The sequence below is a fragment of the Labrus bergylta genome, chromosome 19 (genome assembly GCF_963930695.1).
Source record: "Labrus bergylta chromosome 19, fLabBer1.1, whole genome shotgun sequence".
Taxonomy (NCBI): Eukaryota; Metazoa; Chordata; class Actinopteri; order Labriformes; family Labridae; genus Labrus; species Labrus bergylta.
The window spans coordinates 15321970-15339911 of NC_089213.1; positions in this window are offsets into that span (position 1 = coordinate 15321970).

Here is a 17942-nt window from a genome sequence, read left to right on the forward strand (position 1 = left end):
AAGGGGACCCCCATACCCTAGGTTCTGAACCGTTGTTATATACAAAGGTCAAAGGTCTTTGAAAAGTTTACCTAGGTCAATTCTGTTGTGTATGATGAATCATTAATGAAAACAATTCAACTGATCTTAATATTTGACTGCAATGTATCAGTCCTGGACATGGGTCCTGGACAAGCTCAGCTTTTCTTAGATACAAGTACAGTAAGGGGCTCCAAAAAAAGTTTGGGAGCCACTGGCCTATACAACACTACACATCATGCTATTGACATCAGGAATAGTTTGCTTCAATTAAAAGGTAAATTATTAAATATAAATATTTGTCTAAATTGTAGTGATTTCGATTTTTTTATACAAACAGAAATACATGTTCTAGTTTCGCCCCAGGCTGTAACATGTGCTGAAATATTTGTCTGCCTCCATGGTAATGTCAGTTCCTTCCCATGCAAATTGAATTTTGCTTTTGTGTGAATCTTTGTTTGAAAATCTGAGGAGTACTCTTGTGCTGGTCTCCCTGTATACCTCTACCTATAACTATTGAATTGGCTGACCTGACCTTCCAGGTCCATTTGTGTCCAACAATGGTCTCATGTACACTCCATATAGAATTGCTGTATTTTGTGAAAGCTAAAAGGCTTTTGACACCCCTACCCAACCCTATCTTTCGCTTCCTGCTTTTTTCCCCAAGATTAACAATAATGTTTTTCAAAAAAGTATAACTGGGTGAGGAACTTTGCTCACTCAATTAGCTCGGTACCAACTCTTTATGGAAAGTGAGGATTTTAATTTTTCCTCTATGTTTCTGGGTCAAACTTCCAATCAAGTTCCATTGGTTTAATCACTCAATGTTTGCTGTATTCATATCACCTGCATTTTCTACTGCATCATAAATGCCCTCCAGCTCTTATCTCCTACTGCGCTACAACAGACTCAATCTACACTTAAGCCATAATTGACCACTTAATCATATTCTGAATGGACATTGTCACAGCAGGGCACTAAACTCTCTTTCAAAAAATCTTGCTTGTGTTCAAAGCTTTCCTGTGGCAGTGATCCTGTACCACTGACTCAAACATAACCAAGTAAAAACCCAACAAGAAAGACAGCGAGGAAGTTTCCCACATCAGACATGAAGATTGTGTGTTTGCTTCCTGTGATCAATACTCCCTCAGAGAATCAGACCAATATTACCCTTTTAAATTCAATGTTTTTTTCTACCCATTTTGTCTCTTTGTTTGTTTTTGTTCATTAAAGTTATTTCCCATGTTAGCATTGGATATTCTTTTCATGCACTGTGAAGCCTTAGTCCTTATCTCCAAAGCATGATGAGCATTCCACACTGCCACTGTTGTGTAGACGCTTAATGACCCAGCAGCTTTAAACCCCACTGTGTGGCCACATCACTCAGCATAGCAATGACTGAAATCTATAGCAATATACATATACTCTGATCCATCCTGATTAGCCATGCACTGTATATACACCACTCACATTGCGGATACAGAAGAGTTGATCGATCTTCATTAGGGAATTTATTGCATTCCATAAAGGATGGTGTCAATTTCACAAGCAGACCTGTCAGTATGGGAATTTTATCTTTGCAGAGACAAGAAAAATAAGGGATGTTTGCTTTTGCTTGGATCTACAATGTGGTTTGGTTTTATTTTGCGCAATGTTTCTCTTTAGACATTGGTCAGATATCCACTTGACTTGCATGCTGATTAAATTAAATAACTCACAACTACCGTTCAAGGATGACAGAATTCCCTGTAGTATCTACTCTTGCCATAGATAATAATCAGATGACAGTTTATGAACAGGGCAGTCCCACAGTTGCAAAGGAATTGGATATGATCAACACAAAATAACAATGAAAATACATTTTCCCACTGATATGATTTATGCATAAACACAATCATGCTGCAGTTTTTATGTTTAAAATAAATTTAATATGTGAGACTTCCAAGACGTGAAATGAAAGACAGATATAGCGAGTGTGTTGGGTAACAGAACATGACTAAGTAATGCTCTCGTGCAAATTCACTGACACTAAAATATCCAAAGGGAGAGCTCTGAAAAGTGTTCCTCTTGTGGCCCCTTTCTGGAGAATATAAAGAGCACTTTCACATTTTATTGCACCCATTTTTTCATATAAAGACAGACCAAAGAGGAAGATGGGATTAGATCTTTTTGGCAGAGGACTGAAACTAGCAGAAATAAACAGAGTGGCAGTCTAAGCCATTCCTGTTGGAGAGCAATGTATCAGATTGATTATTTATGGAGATGGCTTGAACAATCAAACAGCCTAAGGTCGGTTGTGTTTCCAGAAATACACTCTGTAACACTGGACTTTTTCCTGTGTTAAATCACAACATAAGAGTAAATGTTTAATATTAAACAGAGTCAGCTTTCAGTTACGCAATTGGTGTGAGTGAATGTGAAAAGTAGTCATCGTTGTATGCTGAGAGGAGTTTGACCACCGTCCAGTATTCTTTCATAAAACAAATATCTGCTCATAAACTACGCTTATGTCCTATTCCAAGAAACTCCTTGCAGTCACATCACATAATATATATCAATGAATGCACATATGCTGTGGGATACATGTGGAAAAAAAACTCTCAAACAGATTTTGTTCTTGTTCTCACATATTTCACAAATATTTCCATGCAAGAGATTTGCCTTGTTAGCTGCATGGCTGCTGTGTTGTAAATACAGGGCTGCTGGTGTGTCTACTACTTGGATCGGTCTGAATATTCTCAATGAGTACTAACGGATTGTCATAACATGTTGTGCTGACGTCCTTGGTCCACAGAGGATTAAGCCGTCTGAATTGAATCATACCTAAAATGTTTCCATAGCCCAACAGAAAGGTTCACATTTAAGTGTTTTTACGTCAAATGTCTTGACAATTGCTAATTGGATTGCAGTGAAAGTTAGGACATTTATCAACGTTGCCAAGAAAATAAATCCAAAAGACTTGTTGGATTGTCCACCCCCAGCTCAAAGTTTTGGATGGCAATAGTGGTTGGTTATTCTTGTAAAACCTTAACTTATGGAATGGCACCAAAACCCATTGCTCCTACAATTTAAGTGGTCAAATGACTCCTCCTCTCTTGGCAACAATAATAGCATAGGTCTAGATCTGTGCTATATGACTGGTACACTCTTACATGCACTTGATAGGTGGATATTTAAAAAACCCAGATCAAAATGGAGATACTATCCAAGTCCATGTAAACATACTCAATGATGATGTGCCAAATGGATATATCCCAACGACTTTAGTAAAGGATTGGTACCAAACGTCATAAAACGCTCAATTCTGGTCACTTTTCCTCCTACACCACCAGGATACCTACTTTATGGATTCCCTGCCTGGCAATCTTTTAACGTTCATTGGGTCAATGTTTCCATTCCTCACATCATTTTGTTTTTGACATAATATGTGATCATTTAATGATAGTTCTGGAAGCCTATGCTAGATTCAAAAAAATAATTTCAAAGCCAAAGTTAACATTACTCAAAATGTCAACTGTAAACATTTGTCCTGCTTAACATCAGCACATTGGAGTAAACACATGATATCATGGTGACTAAATCAGTTAGCACTGCTGCTGCTTAAATCCTTACATTCACATAGATTTAAAGTCTTTGTCCTGTTTTCACCTACATGAGTTGTTCAGTATGATTCCTCATGGGGAAAGAAAGGTAACACTGCATCAAAAATGCATCATGATCATCACATGACACACTGAAATAGCTTTCAGGTGATGAATTATGTGTTTCAATAAAACCTGTGTTGATACATTTCCACATCAGTGAGCTGCTCTATAGTTAGATGTATCCCAGAAATTCGAAGGAAACATCTCATATATAAGGTTAAGTGCCTTGTTTATTGAAATGTACATTTCAAAGATAAACACATTTTCTGCCATATAAAACAAAGTGTGATGTAAAAAGAAATTGCCTGGGGCTCATAATTCATCGTGTGCTGCAGTTAAACGCTCTCCCAGGGGAACGCCAGTTGTTTAGTTTAGTGTCTCTTGTCAGGCTGAGGTATTTCCCGTGGCTCCCTGAAGGCCCTGAATCAATCCGTCGGCTGGGTTTGAAGGTGACATTCAGCCTCCCCTCCCTCTGGTCCGGGTAGAGCGACTGGGTTTCTTCCTCATCTGATCCACTTGTCACCCTACCCTTCATCCTAAGATAGTTTAGTGAAAGTGACAAAAACAAAAGAATTAGAAAAGTCTTGGCATTCATTTTCTATTAAGTAGGATAAAGAAATGGGAAAATCATGACGTCAATATTTTATTTTACTTTTAGAGGCCAAACCAGCTGAAAGTTTTCACTATGCTGAGCCCATCCGCAGCCTCACGCAGAGGGACTCATCACTCCACACTGCAATCTAAACCTCAGTCCTGGACCAGTGGAAAGGACCAAGGAGAGAGAACAGACTGCCCCCAAATCCCCTTAAAAGTTCCACCATTGACGGCCTGTCTGAAACACTTAACACCCTCATCAACTCTCAGCTACTCAGGCTGCCACTCACAAATGACCATCTGTTTAAGATCTGTCTGCTCAGAATGGTAAATGAGAGAAATGTGAGAAGTGCAAAGGTCTGGCTTGCTGGTCGCCGTTTGCAGTCGGTTAATGGTAATGATAACAATGATGATGATGTTAGCATAGCTCCACTGCCTCCGCTCTTTCTGTTTCTGGGAGAACAAGGCATCCAGGCAACAGATACCCAGGGGAGCTGTTCTGTAGAGAAAACAAAGTTTAGCTCTGCTAATTCGAACTAGAAATAAAATGAACTTGAATGAACCGCATCTGACGAACCGAGGAGCAAGTCGAGTTCTTCTACAGTTTCTATTCATTAAAGACTTTCAGGGCCACTAAAGCAAACTCCTGATGTGTTCACTCCCCTGTGGGTCAAATCCTTTGGGCAAAGACACTTCAAGATGACATAATCGAAAACTGACAGGTCTAGAGGCTCCATATACTGAGCTTTAGACAGAAATGTAACCTGAATGAAATGCAAAGCTATTCACCCGCGGACCCTTTTCATTGTGTACTCAGTGATACACATTCTTTTCCACTGAGACTAAACAAATAAAACAGTTTGTGCACTTCTTTCCATGATAGCTTTTACCTCTCCTGACCCATCCACCAAAACACCCAGAGAGGAAATTCCGGCATTGGCAAGAAAAACCTATTATTGATGATCTAACCCAACCTTACTGCAATTAAAAGTTATGAAATGTGCTGGTGTGAAATTGGTTGAGGCTGATGCAGAAAGAAAAATAAACTGGTGCTGACAAATGAGCACTAAACAGATTCCAAAAAAGAAGAAAGGTAAAAGATGTGAAAATGTAGCGCTCAGTGTGTGTTCGGACCTGCCAGCCACTCTAAATGGACAATTTAAAGACCCCTCATAAAAACAGAAACACGAAGCAAAGCGAATCCAGATCCAGATCTACATTATTCTCTCATCTACCTACCCCATACCCTTATGATTACAGTTGTCTAGAATGGAAAATGTCCAACTTTCTCTCTACTAAGAGAGTTTCCTTTAAACATATCACTATCTAGACTTCTATTCCTATTCCCTCAGTGACACATAGAGTTTGCTATGTGAGAGCTGCCTGTTACAATGCCCAGAGAGCATTATTCATAGCAAGCTGTCTATAAAACACCACAAGAACCTATTCAATGCCTGGGCTCAATTAATTAGAGAAATAGGCAGATGAATGGTGTAATGTGGTGAGTTTTCTCCAGAAGTGTTGCTTCCTGCCTAATAAAATGTGAAGAATTTTAACAGAAGTGGTTGTGATATTTGGTAAGGCTTTGAATTAGGTATACACAGGAAAAAATTATGAAAAAAGTTACAACAGAGGCCATTAGGAAAATCATCTGCTCCATGCAATCACAGTTCATGTCACCTTTGCTGTTTTTTACAACCCCCCCTCTTGTTTCAGAGCTTTTCAGGGGCTCCACATGTGATTCAACTATAAAGAGCTGTATAATGCACTTCATATGTGGTTTTCTAACTTGCAGTATGTGCAGTATGAGAGGAGGCACCACTCTTGTTTTGCAGTGAGATTAGGTAATAGAAAACATTTTATAGATGGAGCACATATTGAAAGCAGCTGCTTTCACCAGCTGTCCCTCCACTGCCTTTGTTGTGTGTTGAGGGTAAGGAAGTCCGCCCTGGTGCTCCATCACCCAACCGCTGTTACTTTCTAAAACGAATGAAAAATGTGCAGTACATTGGTGTAAGCATGCTTGAAACCGTTTTCTTTCACTCAGTGAAAATTATGTTCTTATTGAGGTGGCTGCAGTGTCTATGTGCTTTGTAGGCACATGTGTCCAGGATTATCAACCCCTGTTTGTTGTAGGAAAAAATATGTCAACATTTGTGTTCTTACTCATGTGGCTCTGCATGTCTATCCTTATGTTAGCATGTATGTAACACATGCAACATGACCTCTGTTCCCCCACACACTCAGTAGTCAGTTTACTTTTCCTGACATCAGCACCTGGGTGCAGTTTTCCACTTTTTGCTTTTCCAGCCCAGGGGGTATCCTTTGTGCGTTGGTGTATTCATGTGGAGCCTATGTATGAGTTTGTGTAGTTATGTACCTTTTAGGCCCCTAGCATCTGGTTCTTGAGGTAGCTTACGTGGTCACTGGTTGGACCTGTATACTCTTCCAGATGGTTTATTTGCATTGATGAAGGGTGTGTTTTGTGTTTTGCCAGTGTCACAGAGTGTCACTGTGAAGTAATGTGTTACTTGACCAGTATTAATAACAGTACCAACCTTGGGTCTTGATTGTGGGCCTTTTTATGCTGAAAAACACTATCCGTTTTAGAACACACCTGAGGTTATTAAATGGAAAAAGTAGCCTTTCATTGGCTTTGTTGGAATGTAAAATATGCATAGGCTGTCATGATTTGGTCTTGTTTAGTTTAGTTTTTTGTGTATTTCAGAGTTTAGGTTTCCATGTTTTAATTTATCATGTATATCCTAGTGTTGCTTGTTTCCCTAGTGTGTTTTTGTCTTAATGTTTCCTAGTTTAGTCTTCAGTGTTTCCTCTTTTTATTTTAGTAAATTTCTGTGTTCTGTTATATTATTGAGTTCTCTGTGTCTTTACTGTTAAGTGTTTATATTGTAGTTCTTGTCCTCAGTGTTTCTGGTCTTCTGTTGTCTCCCTGCCTCTGTATGTTTCCCTCCAGTCTTGATTGCCCTCAGTGTCTTCACCTGTTTCATTAGTATCACCTGTGTCTGATTACCCCATGTCTATTTAGGCTCTGTTTCTTCGCCTTTGTGTCAGATCATTGTGTAGTTTGTTGAATGTTGGAGTATCAGGCTCTCGCAGAGGTTCCAGTGGTTTTTAGTGGCTTCTTGTTTTCCCTTTTTGTATTTTGTTCTAGTAATTTTTTTTTTTTGCATTTTGCCTCTTGGCTTTTTGTTCAAATAAATCTTTTGTTAGTTCCTGCAATTGGGTACACTGCCTTTGTTTTCCTTCAAGAGATCATGACAAAGGCATGTGTTATGTTGCAATTGGCTTACTTCAACCCAAGAAGACAATCAGTCATCGATCAATGTATTTTCAATGGAAAATGGAAAAGAAAAACTGACGAGAATCTCAAGCAGAGTCAGACTCATGTACAACAACTGACCATGGCTCACCAATGGCTTTTTTTGTGTCCCAATTGTTAAACCACAATTTCTTTCCAACGTATATTTTGAAGTCTGCAGTCTGCACACTTCACTCTCATCCCTTTTCCCACCCTTTTTTTTTGTCATAGTGGATCTCCTTAGAAGCTTCCTCTAACAGATGACAGCTAAAACTTCAACATCACCTGTTTCATAATCGGAATTTCTATATAATTGAAAAATAGTTGTCAATTGCATCCCGTTGATGGTGTGGTCCCTGCTATTGAAATGGTAGTTATTATGCTGCTTAGACAGTTAGCCAGACAGTTAGCCTAACATTTAGTAGAATCTTTTTTTACAGTAGTAATTGGTTTCAGCTACTGCCATGTTTAGCATGTGAATTAACCTAGTCAAAAATATCAAAAATGAAACTTATATCACACTTTATCAATTTCAAATGCCACAATGGTGGAGGATGGAAAACTCTGGCTTTTCCCAAGATGTAGCGTTAACATCTATGCTTCATCTGGAAACCTCTGGCTCTGTGGATTTTTTAAGAGGGATGCTAAACTGAAAGTGTAAGGCATATTTGTCAAGGACTTCAACGCAAAACTGTCAAATGCCCACACAAACTGCATTCATCGTTAGATTCTATTGACATCTACAGAACATTGTGTCCCAGTGAATAATGGTTTAAATGCTTCATCTGTTCCCATTAGGCTATTCATCACAGAGAGGTTCACCCAGTCACGAAGCAGCATCACCAAGGGGGAAAAAATAGAGAGAGAAGAAGGAGGAATAAAAGAGATGAGAGAGGACTGGAAATAAATGGAAATGAGGGTGAAGGAAAAGGTGGGGAAAAAAAGCACACAGATAAGTGGTTGTAAACGAAGGAATTAAAGAGCGGGAGAGTGCTACAGAGAGGGTTGTTGATATGACCTGGAGGAAGATAAAATGTGTGGAGAGACAGGGAGAGGAAGAAATAATTTCAACCGATTAATGGTGATGGGGGGAGGGGCTTGAGAGCCCTCTAATACTGATATCTAATCAAAGACTGCTGCAACTTAGAAAATGGGCCATGCGCCTTTGTGTGTGTGATTGTTTTTTTTTTCTCATTTGCTCATTGCACAGTCCCTTGCTTCATTGATAGCTCTGGAAAAGTGGCCTTGACATCAGGTGGGATCCAAACAATATTAAAACATAACATTGGTCTGTTTAGACTTGCATGAACTAAAACCCCAATTTCAGCTCTGCCTGGGAATTCAATCTCTAGGTCCCCGGTTGTTTTCTGAGTCAATTTGCATTTAGGTGAGGAAAAGAGCAAAATGTGTTGAGAACAAAATGTCCTAGAATAGCGTGTAATTGTAAGCTGAAACACACAATTAGACACACGTAAATGTGTCTTATAATGGAAGCTCATTATAACAACTTATGCCATGAAATTGTCATTGGCCGCTCTGTGAGACATGTTATTAACCCTGTTCTGGCTTATCAGTGCTGATTGTAAATTGATTAGCTTAAGCTTTTTACTTCATGCCTCCTTCATATAAAATGACTTTTGGGCCATGTTCTTCTTTTGTTACATCAAGGACATGTGAAACTCTTCAACTCTGAAAACAGATTTCAATTTTAAACTGAAAGCCATCATGTTCCTGCTTAAAGATACATTATGTAAATTCCGCCACCAGGGGCTCTCAATCAATACTACAATAACAAAAGATGACATCGAGGCTGGCAGGGAACATGAGGAAGAGAATATGTTTACAGACGATGTGTCCAAGTATAATTTACATGAGGTTTTTATCAAAGCAGCAGATAGAGCAACAGTACGGCAGCTTTCAGTAGCAGTTCCCGCTTCCCTATGTAGTGGTCTTTGGTGTGAGTTCCTGTGCTTCCACGGCAACAATAAACATTCTGTCTGTCATGGCGGCTCATCATGGCGGCCGCCTCAACAAGAGCCCTGCATCTTTCTTAAGAACTTCCACATTATGTTAATGTTGGGTGTCCTTGGTGTTGGTCAATACTTATGTATTGGCTCCCACCAAACCAGTTTACTGGCATGGAGTATTTCAGTATTTCTGACAATGACCATTGTCTCTTTTACTCACCCTAGGCAACCCTCCATATGGCTGCTTGATGGTGACTTATGGATCCTGCTCCATGTTCAGAACTACAGGCAGCAACACCGTGTCAATGACAAAAGAAGAAGCTTTTCCCAATTGGAGGCTTGAAGATACTACCAAACCAGGTTAGTCTTTGTCCATGGACAGCATCCAGGCCAATACAAGATGACATGAAGAATGAAAAAATGTAAAAATAGAAGAATTATCCTGAGGATCTCTTTCTATTTTTCAATTCAATATGTGTAAGGTGTGACTCATTTTGTGTGGTCTGCAATCTCTACTTCTTTTATTCAATATACTTGTGGATTACTACTCGCATAAACCTTGGCCTATACCGCCCACTCCTTCTCAAAACTACGCTTTGAAACAAGCCTTATTTACTCATTTAAAAAGGGTTTTTTTCTGTTTATGCCACATTTTAAAAGTGTGTTTAAATACGACTTCAGTCCGCTGACCCCAAAAACACTGTTACAAGCTAGGTCACACAGGTCTTTATGTGGAGGAAGTATTAATTCAGATGGAGGTGTTAAAGTTAAATGTTGTCAGCAGTATGGATCACTGGCCACAGAGGGTTTCAATCAACCATGCAGTATTAGAGGAAAAAAGGTACGGCAACTCTCACCCGAATGTCAGTGACAAATGCTGTGCGAGAACTCTGAAGGTTGTGTGTTAATGGGAGAATAGGGAGGAACGACAAGGAGTGAAAGAGTGCAAGATAAAGAGATGGATGAAGCCGGACAGGAGACAGAAGAAGGGAACGGTTGGAGATAACGCAAATGAAGACAAGTTGGAATAGAGTTCACAGAGTCCACAGAAGAAGTTAAGCCATACGTTGGTTGGGGTTAAAGATTGAACCTAACAACTCCTATCATACAAGATCAGCCTAAGACGAGATGGAAAGAAAATACTCCAGAGTGGAGTCTGAACAAGGAGAGGAGGCGAACAGGATGATTGGAATGACCCAGCTGGTCTGTTTCATAGAAACCTGCGAGTGTAGAGATAGAAAACAGAGGAGATGCAGCAAACCATATGCTCATCCTTGACTCACAATGGTCCTCCCTGAGCACCTTCAGAGAACCTTTGAACTCTGTGATCGGAAGAAAAAAACAGCTCTTTTTGTTTTGTATTACTTTTCTATACATTATAAAGCAAACTCCATATTGCAAAGTGAGAAGCAAAAAGAAAAGAAGTAGATGTGTCTTGCCTGAACTAACCCAAGATCAATTTGTCAACCGTTTTAGCTTTCATTACCATACACCACAGGAGAAGTCTGAATCAAAAGCTAAATACCCTTTGATATTGAGCCGTTCATGTAGTATCTGGTGTTTCTCAATGAGTCTTGAGTGTGCATGTGTGTGTGTGTTTGGGGAATGTTGGTTTTTTATCCGGTTTTCAAGCTATCCTCAATGTCAGCATGGGATCTGTTGCAACTCATAGTAAGCCTGAATTAGGTAAATTTATATGTTTTATCAGGTGCTGTGCGTGTCTGTAAATGTGCTTGGATAGATGCTTTTAAGTTTGATACACTATATTATATATTTTAGCATAATAGTTTCCAACTGTGGCCTTATTTGTCAGTAGTATTTTATATCAAACACTACAAAGTAATAATTTCTCATTTATAAGTTGGACCATACGCATTGGAGTAGCTGTTACAGGTCCAGATGGCTAAAGCAGAGTATTTGTCCTTACTCCCGCCTAATGGAGACTGTAAGCTATTGGCAGGCTTGACTTGCATGTCTCCAAACATGTCGGCAGGCAGTTTATATGATCTCTTTCTATTGGTTCCCGGCAGAGAAGAAAACAAAGACGGAATCCAGTGGGAAAGCAGAGCTGACATTTTCAGTGCCATATGTTCTAAATATAGCCTGGTGCAAGTTCAGTAAATGTCAATCAAGTCATACTCGTATATCATGAACTACTCCAAATACTCTTCCATCATGCTTAATGTGTACAGTCCAACAAAGATACAACTTATATTCACAGTTGTTGGCCAGATTATTTTAGCACAAAGCTGAACACAGCTCTGTCTTTTACAGTAAAAAAAACACAAAAATAGGATGTTAATAATACTGAGCATCAAATTAGACATGGTGCAGTATTTGTATGCATTTGTAGTTTTTACTCTAGACACTTGGTTAATGTAACTCCAATATCCAGCTTGCTTTGGTCTCTATTAACTCTCATTTAGTCCACCAGATATCTACAAACTGTAATCTATTAATCTATGGTCCAGTGCAAGGTAGGAAGGCTTTGGGGATCTTTTTTTTAATGGAAAAGAGGGAAAGAAAAGATGTCAGAAAGACCGGAGCAGTGAAGTTTAAGGCAACTTAACCAAATCAATGCTTCATAGATCTGCACAAAATGCAGATACTTTTTTTTTTTAATTTGACTTTCTTTATGTTGATGTCACCACAAGCTATATATTTACAATGTTTACAGTTAATGTAAACATATTGACAAGTGTAACTCTAACATTTACTTGAAATATTGTTGCCTATTCAATCCATTGTTAGATTTTTTGGGGGAGGGGGTTCAGAAAGTATGCTTCTGAGTGTTGGATGGCTCAGAAAGCCCTGGGCTTGAAGACAGCAGACAGAGCAACATGCCTGGTATCAAAAGTGTTTTTTGTCAGTGCTGGATTTCGACTCTTGATTTAATAAGCTAAATCTTATCGCAGCCCCAAGTTGCCACTGAATATCTTTCGCTTGTGAATAATTGTTCCCTAGTTCAAAGGTCCATTATTTCTTCTTAACTACAGCTACAATAAGCTGTTAAATACAATATAACGTGCAATATATTTATCTGTATAGTAATTTTACTCACAGTTTTTCTTTTTATATCTATTTATATCTGCACCTTATTTTTATTTTTATTTTTTATATGTAAATACATGCTGCTGTTTTTTATCCTGCACTACAACGAGCCAAATGCAACAAAATTTTGTTCTTATCTGCACTGTAAAGTACAAGTTTGAATGACAATAAAGAAAGTCTAAGTCTAAGAAAGATAGAAAGGAATAACGACATGTTGCACCTCTTGTAAAAATAAATCATGCTTGCCCTGTTCTTTGTTTAATCATATTCAGCGTTGTTGTTGGAACGCCACAGCAGGCTTTAGATTTAATCACAGTTCTCATTAACGGTTTAAATAAGTCATTGTTAACAATCCATTTGTGCAACAATTGTTTTTTGAATGCTTTTGGAATTTAACAGCTTAAGCAAAATCACAACACTTTGCTGCACAATTTGCAACTTAAGTTTATAAATTCTTTATTGATTATATTTCTTCAGTGCCTTTGTTCCTGTGCGAGTATGAAAAAAGACTTACTGTAAAAAGACCTCCTCAAAGCCCTAAATGCAGGAAATGAGGATGATTGCAGCAATCCTGCATGAAATTTTCCTGCCTCCTAATATTTCATGCCCCCACTTCACTACAGTAACATCGTTTCATGTACAGTGATCAATTAATTATATATCGTTAAGGAAAATTAAAGATTGTACATATCAAATGATAAATTTCATTTCAATATAGAAACACGGCCTTGTCAATCAATATTTAGCATGAATAATGCCCAATCTATGTCCCAAAGACACATATTTGAAACTGAGCAGATCCAGCCGAATTCTAGTGTATCATTTGTTCATTCTTTTGGATCATCCAGCGGGCACAGAGCTGGCCTGTTTATCACCATTGTTCAGTTGTCCTTGCTCATTTTCGGCGCAGGGCTTCTTATGACAATATTGGCCAGCACCTCATTGGGGATTTATTTTCATTTATTTTGCATTCCATCAGTGCACTGACAGTGTCTGTGCTGCATGGGTGTCAAGAGTAACAAAACGTTCTTCACTGAGGAGGGTACATTTTGTATCCCATGACTTGTTCTTGGCTGGGTGTAGAAAATCGTGTAGACAGTGTAGACAGGAAACAGCGAGGTGTCGGTTCTCTGTCATGCATGAGCATGGCTAAGAGGAGTGTTGGTAAGCTTACTGGTACTCTGTGCTGTGGTAGAATTTTAATGTGAAAATGGGTAGTCTACATTTTATTAAGTCTAAGCCTGGTAAGTGACATTTTTTACAAACACTATCAATCATCACACCATTTCTTTAAATGGAAGTAAAATTAAAGTATAAAAAAGACCATAAACATTTGTACATGCTAAATATGCCCCACATAGGAAGTTAGCTTACCCAAAGCACCAGTAGCATAAATAAATTAAGTGTCAAATTCCCATTAAAAAAAAGAACCCCTTCAGTACAAAACAGCAAGTAAGATTAAGGGGTGTTGGTAACTGGATTGTGTTACTTTTGTAAGAGCAGGGCTATTTCCCTGCTTCCTGTCCTTAAGCTAAGCTAACCCCTTGTTGGTAGCTGCATATTTGGCATAGGCTACAAACAAGTATCAATCTTCTCATCTCAGTAGAGTGAGGGCAAAACAGAACATCACAACAATTATTATAATGGAAGTTAAAGAATAGCAATGGTGCAGATCCTAAAGTATGTAGTTATTGCTAAGTGGTTAGCGTCACTAAGAGTACAGCTGGCAGCATTAGGGAAACAAAGAGCTAGTAGCTCTGTTCATTTTTTGTTAAAGAGCTTGTCTCTTTCTTTCTGCTCCTTAAGATAGCTAACCCCTGCTGACTTTAGCTGCATATTTAGCATACAAACATGAGAGTGGTATCAATCTCCTCGTCTAATTCCTGGCAGTAGAGTGAGAGTGAATGTTTCTAAAAATATCTAGCAAACCCATTCGAATCACATTTCCTGCATCACTTCTCAATGTGTATCATATGTGGAGGAATAATCCCTTATCAGCCTAAACACAGATTTAGACATAATCTGCTTGATTCCAATTTACATCTGCAACACATTGTGATAACTTGGATTTACCGTAAGTTATTTATGATGTTTGAAGTTTGGGAATCTCACACCAAGAGCTAAAATAGGATTTTAAGACCACATAGCTTCACGCCAGACCACCTCCACAGGCCAATATAGCAATTATGTTTACTGAAAAAACGCATTTCATTGCCCCAAAAAGTTTAACCAAATTAAAGAGAGGCTGGGAAAACATACTTTAGGATACAAATGTAAAAGCTACAGGCTGATCTACTGAAGCTACAGTAATACTGTCAAAATATAAAGTATGTGCAAGCCAATTGAAATACTGTAGCATGTCAGTCTACAATTGAAACACATGAAAAAATATAATTACAACAATCCCCTATTTCTCTTATCTACTGTAGTGGTGTACACGTAGTGCTACGCAGGGCTTTGGCCCAGCATGTGATGTGTGCCATGCCTTGTTGCCTAGAAACACCTCACCAAGCCCAGACTGGGGTCAGCAGCTGCTAAACGCTGTGTTTTCTCATCCCTGCTGCAGCCGTCGCTTTGTCAGCCTGGGACTCTGGGTCAGTTCTCACTGTACAGCTGGGGCTCGCCACTACATCAGGTTCAGATCAGGTAGCGGGCTCAGTGAGAAGCCTGATAAGACTCTCTCTGACATTGTCAATGCACCTAAAGTATGGTTCCTTAAAAGTGGTTACGCTGGGGGAAGTGTGAAAATGGATGAAAATCTCACATGTCCTCTTACATTGAAGTCAGGGAACAAAGAGGTGAGAAAAGTCTAAAGGCATGTGTTAACACTTATCTGTCTTGATGCCCCACACGTGTGCACATTCTTTTCAGTACTGCACTGTCAGATATATATATAAATATATAAAAGCAAAATACTGGATTAACGCTGAACGGACCCAAAGAATTACCCTGTGGAGAAACAAGTAGCAAATTTATGGGAATTCAAAAACATCTAGAGTTATCTAAAACAAATGTAACTTAACCTAAAGGCATGCAACATCATGGAATAATACACAGATGACTCATGGCCTGTCTCATAGCACATCAATACTCGATCAAAGAAGAGCTGATGTTCTGGATCAAAAATTCCCAATAGTTTAAGGCTAAGGTACCTAAAAAAATGAGTGCTGCACAATGCCTTAATGTTGTCGTAGGTCTTCACAAGATTTCACTATACACCATTGTTGCTGACAATCCCTTTTCCAGCCAGTCCTTCCAAAGAAAAGGGGATTTATCCATAAAATATTTAGTTTTTTACCAAATAGTTGCCAAGACATTTTAATACAGATCGAAGTTTAACATCTGGTCCATTTTAATCCACAGTACTTTTAGGTGAGCAAAAAGTGAACATGCTTTACCACTTTGACGGGCAGACTTTGCCAGGGTGACAAAGGGGCAACAAGAATTAGCTCAAAACCAAACTAAGGTGGAGCCCTCCTATGTGGAAATGCCCTACAGGCCAGGTGTCTTCAATCATAAGAGTAATAGTAAAACACCATCTTGGGCCATTCCAAAAATCCTCTATATGTTTGCTGCTTGTTTCAAAGTATTTCCCTTGGCTTTCTGAAGCACTTTACTTTCCTTTTCAGCAACTTCTCATTGCTTGAATGTGTTTTCTGAATGTTTTGATTGTGAATTTGCAGCTCATTTCTCCCAATGAAAATCTTTTGGTGGTAATTAATAAGCTTTCCCCTTGTCAGCCAATGTACAAATCTCACCAGAAACTGTCTTCATCTGCTCAATTCCCCAATCATCTTGCATGTCAAAGAAGCTTAAGCCTCAGACTGACAAGTGCGAGTTTCACACCGAGAGAATGACAAGGAAACACACCCTTCTGAATATGTTTCATTCCAGACAGAGTGATATCCTCAGCATGTATATCATCAGCCTGCCGTGTGTGCCTCTCCTCCCTCCCCTCTGACTCTAAAGGCCTGAAACAGAACGAAGCCTCGGGGCCGGCCTCATACCCTGCTGAGTTGTTAATGATCTCTGTTATCGCTTTGCCGCTACTCCTCACACCTGCACTCAAGAATAATATTTGTCCTGTCTGTCATCATCATGGGATGGGGGTGTTTTTATGTGTCTTCCTGTCTTTGCCCTTAATGATGACTTCCATTCTCCCCTTCTCTCAGGCGTCTTATTGCAGTGAGGGAATGGACGCAGCTTGTCTGTGTGAAACAAATCTTTTTCAGGAAAAAATGGGGGAATAAAGACTTGCAGAACAAAAAACCCTCCCTGGTCAATCATAATATTTCAACTAGCCACTACTTAAATGCTTGAGCATGCATGTGTGTGCATGCTTTGTTCTGCTTTGTGCATTTGTTTGCATCACTCATGTGTCACTAAGCTACGATAAGTATGCTATTAAGTCATGAAACACGATGTGATTGCTCTCATATGAAAACAAAACCTTTCAAATCAAATCCCCTCCTGACAATTTAATCATGAGCAGGGAGAAAGAGACAGAGAGGTAAGGATTCTGAGGGATAGGGGGAGGCCAGTGTTTTCCTTGTCTGTTTTTTTGAAGTTTGAGGAGGCAGGGGAATGCCTTATATTGAGAAAGACAACAACTGGATGATGATTCCTTTCAGTTTTCCTCCGTGAGAAGCTCAGCACAGTGTTTTTTTGTGGGTTTTTTTGTATATTGAAGGATTTCAATGCATTTGAGCTCTCAATTTTCTGGAATTCACTCCGCTTGTGCTCCTACATTGTTTCATGCAGTTTTCTGTCAGGGATTTTGACTTGAAAATGCTTAATCAAACAAGATGGATGCACTGTGACAGATTTTTTTGCAGCTGCACACGTAAGCCGGGCTCAGTGGATGTGTCTGACAGCTACGCGAAAGACTGTTCAATCATTGAAGGTGACCTGACAGAACTGATAAAGGCAGTTTCCATGTGTCTGCCTTTTTGTTCCCTCAGAGTTTTGTTTTCCATGATTGGAAGCGCCTGTGTTTGTTTAATACAGCTAGAGCCAGGTTTTATTGCCAGTTAGCTTAGCTTAGCATAAGACTGAACATTTTGGCAACAGTTAGCCTTCCCCTGTCAACATAAAACTCTAAAACCCACTCAAGCTTTTTACATTTCTTACATCAACTTACATCTAACTGCTTGAAAGGGCTAATGGGATCTAAACCAAGCCCTTCCTTGATGTTGCAATTTCAAACTGCCTTCAGGAAGTGACTCAGAATTCCTAGGAGACACTATTTCGTCACTTGGATTTGCACAACTAGATGACATTGCTGCACTTGAAAACACTTGTTTGCGCAGAATAAGCAGATTTACAATTGAGGAAAGAGCTCCACAGTTC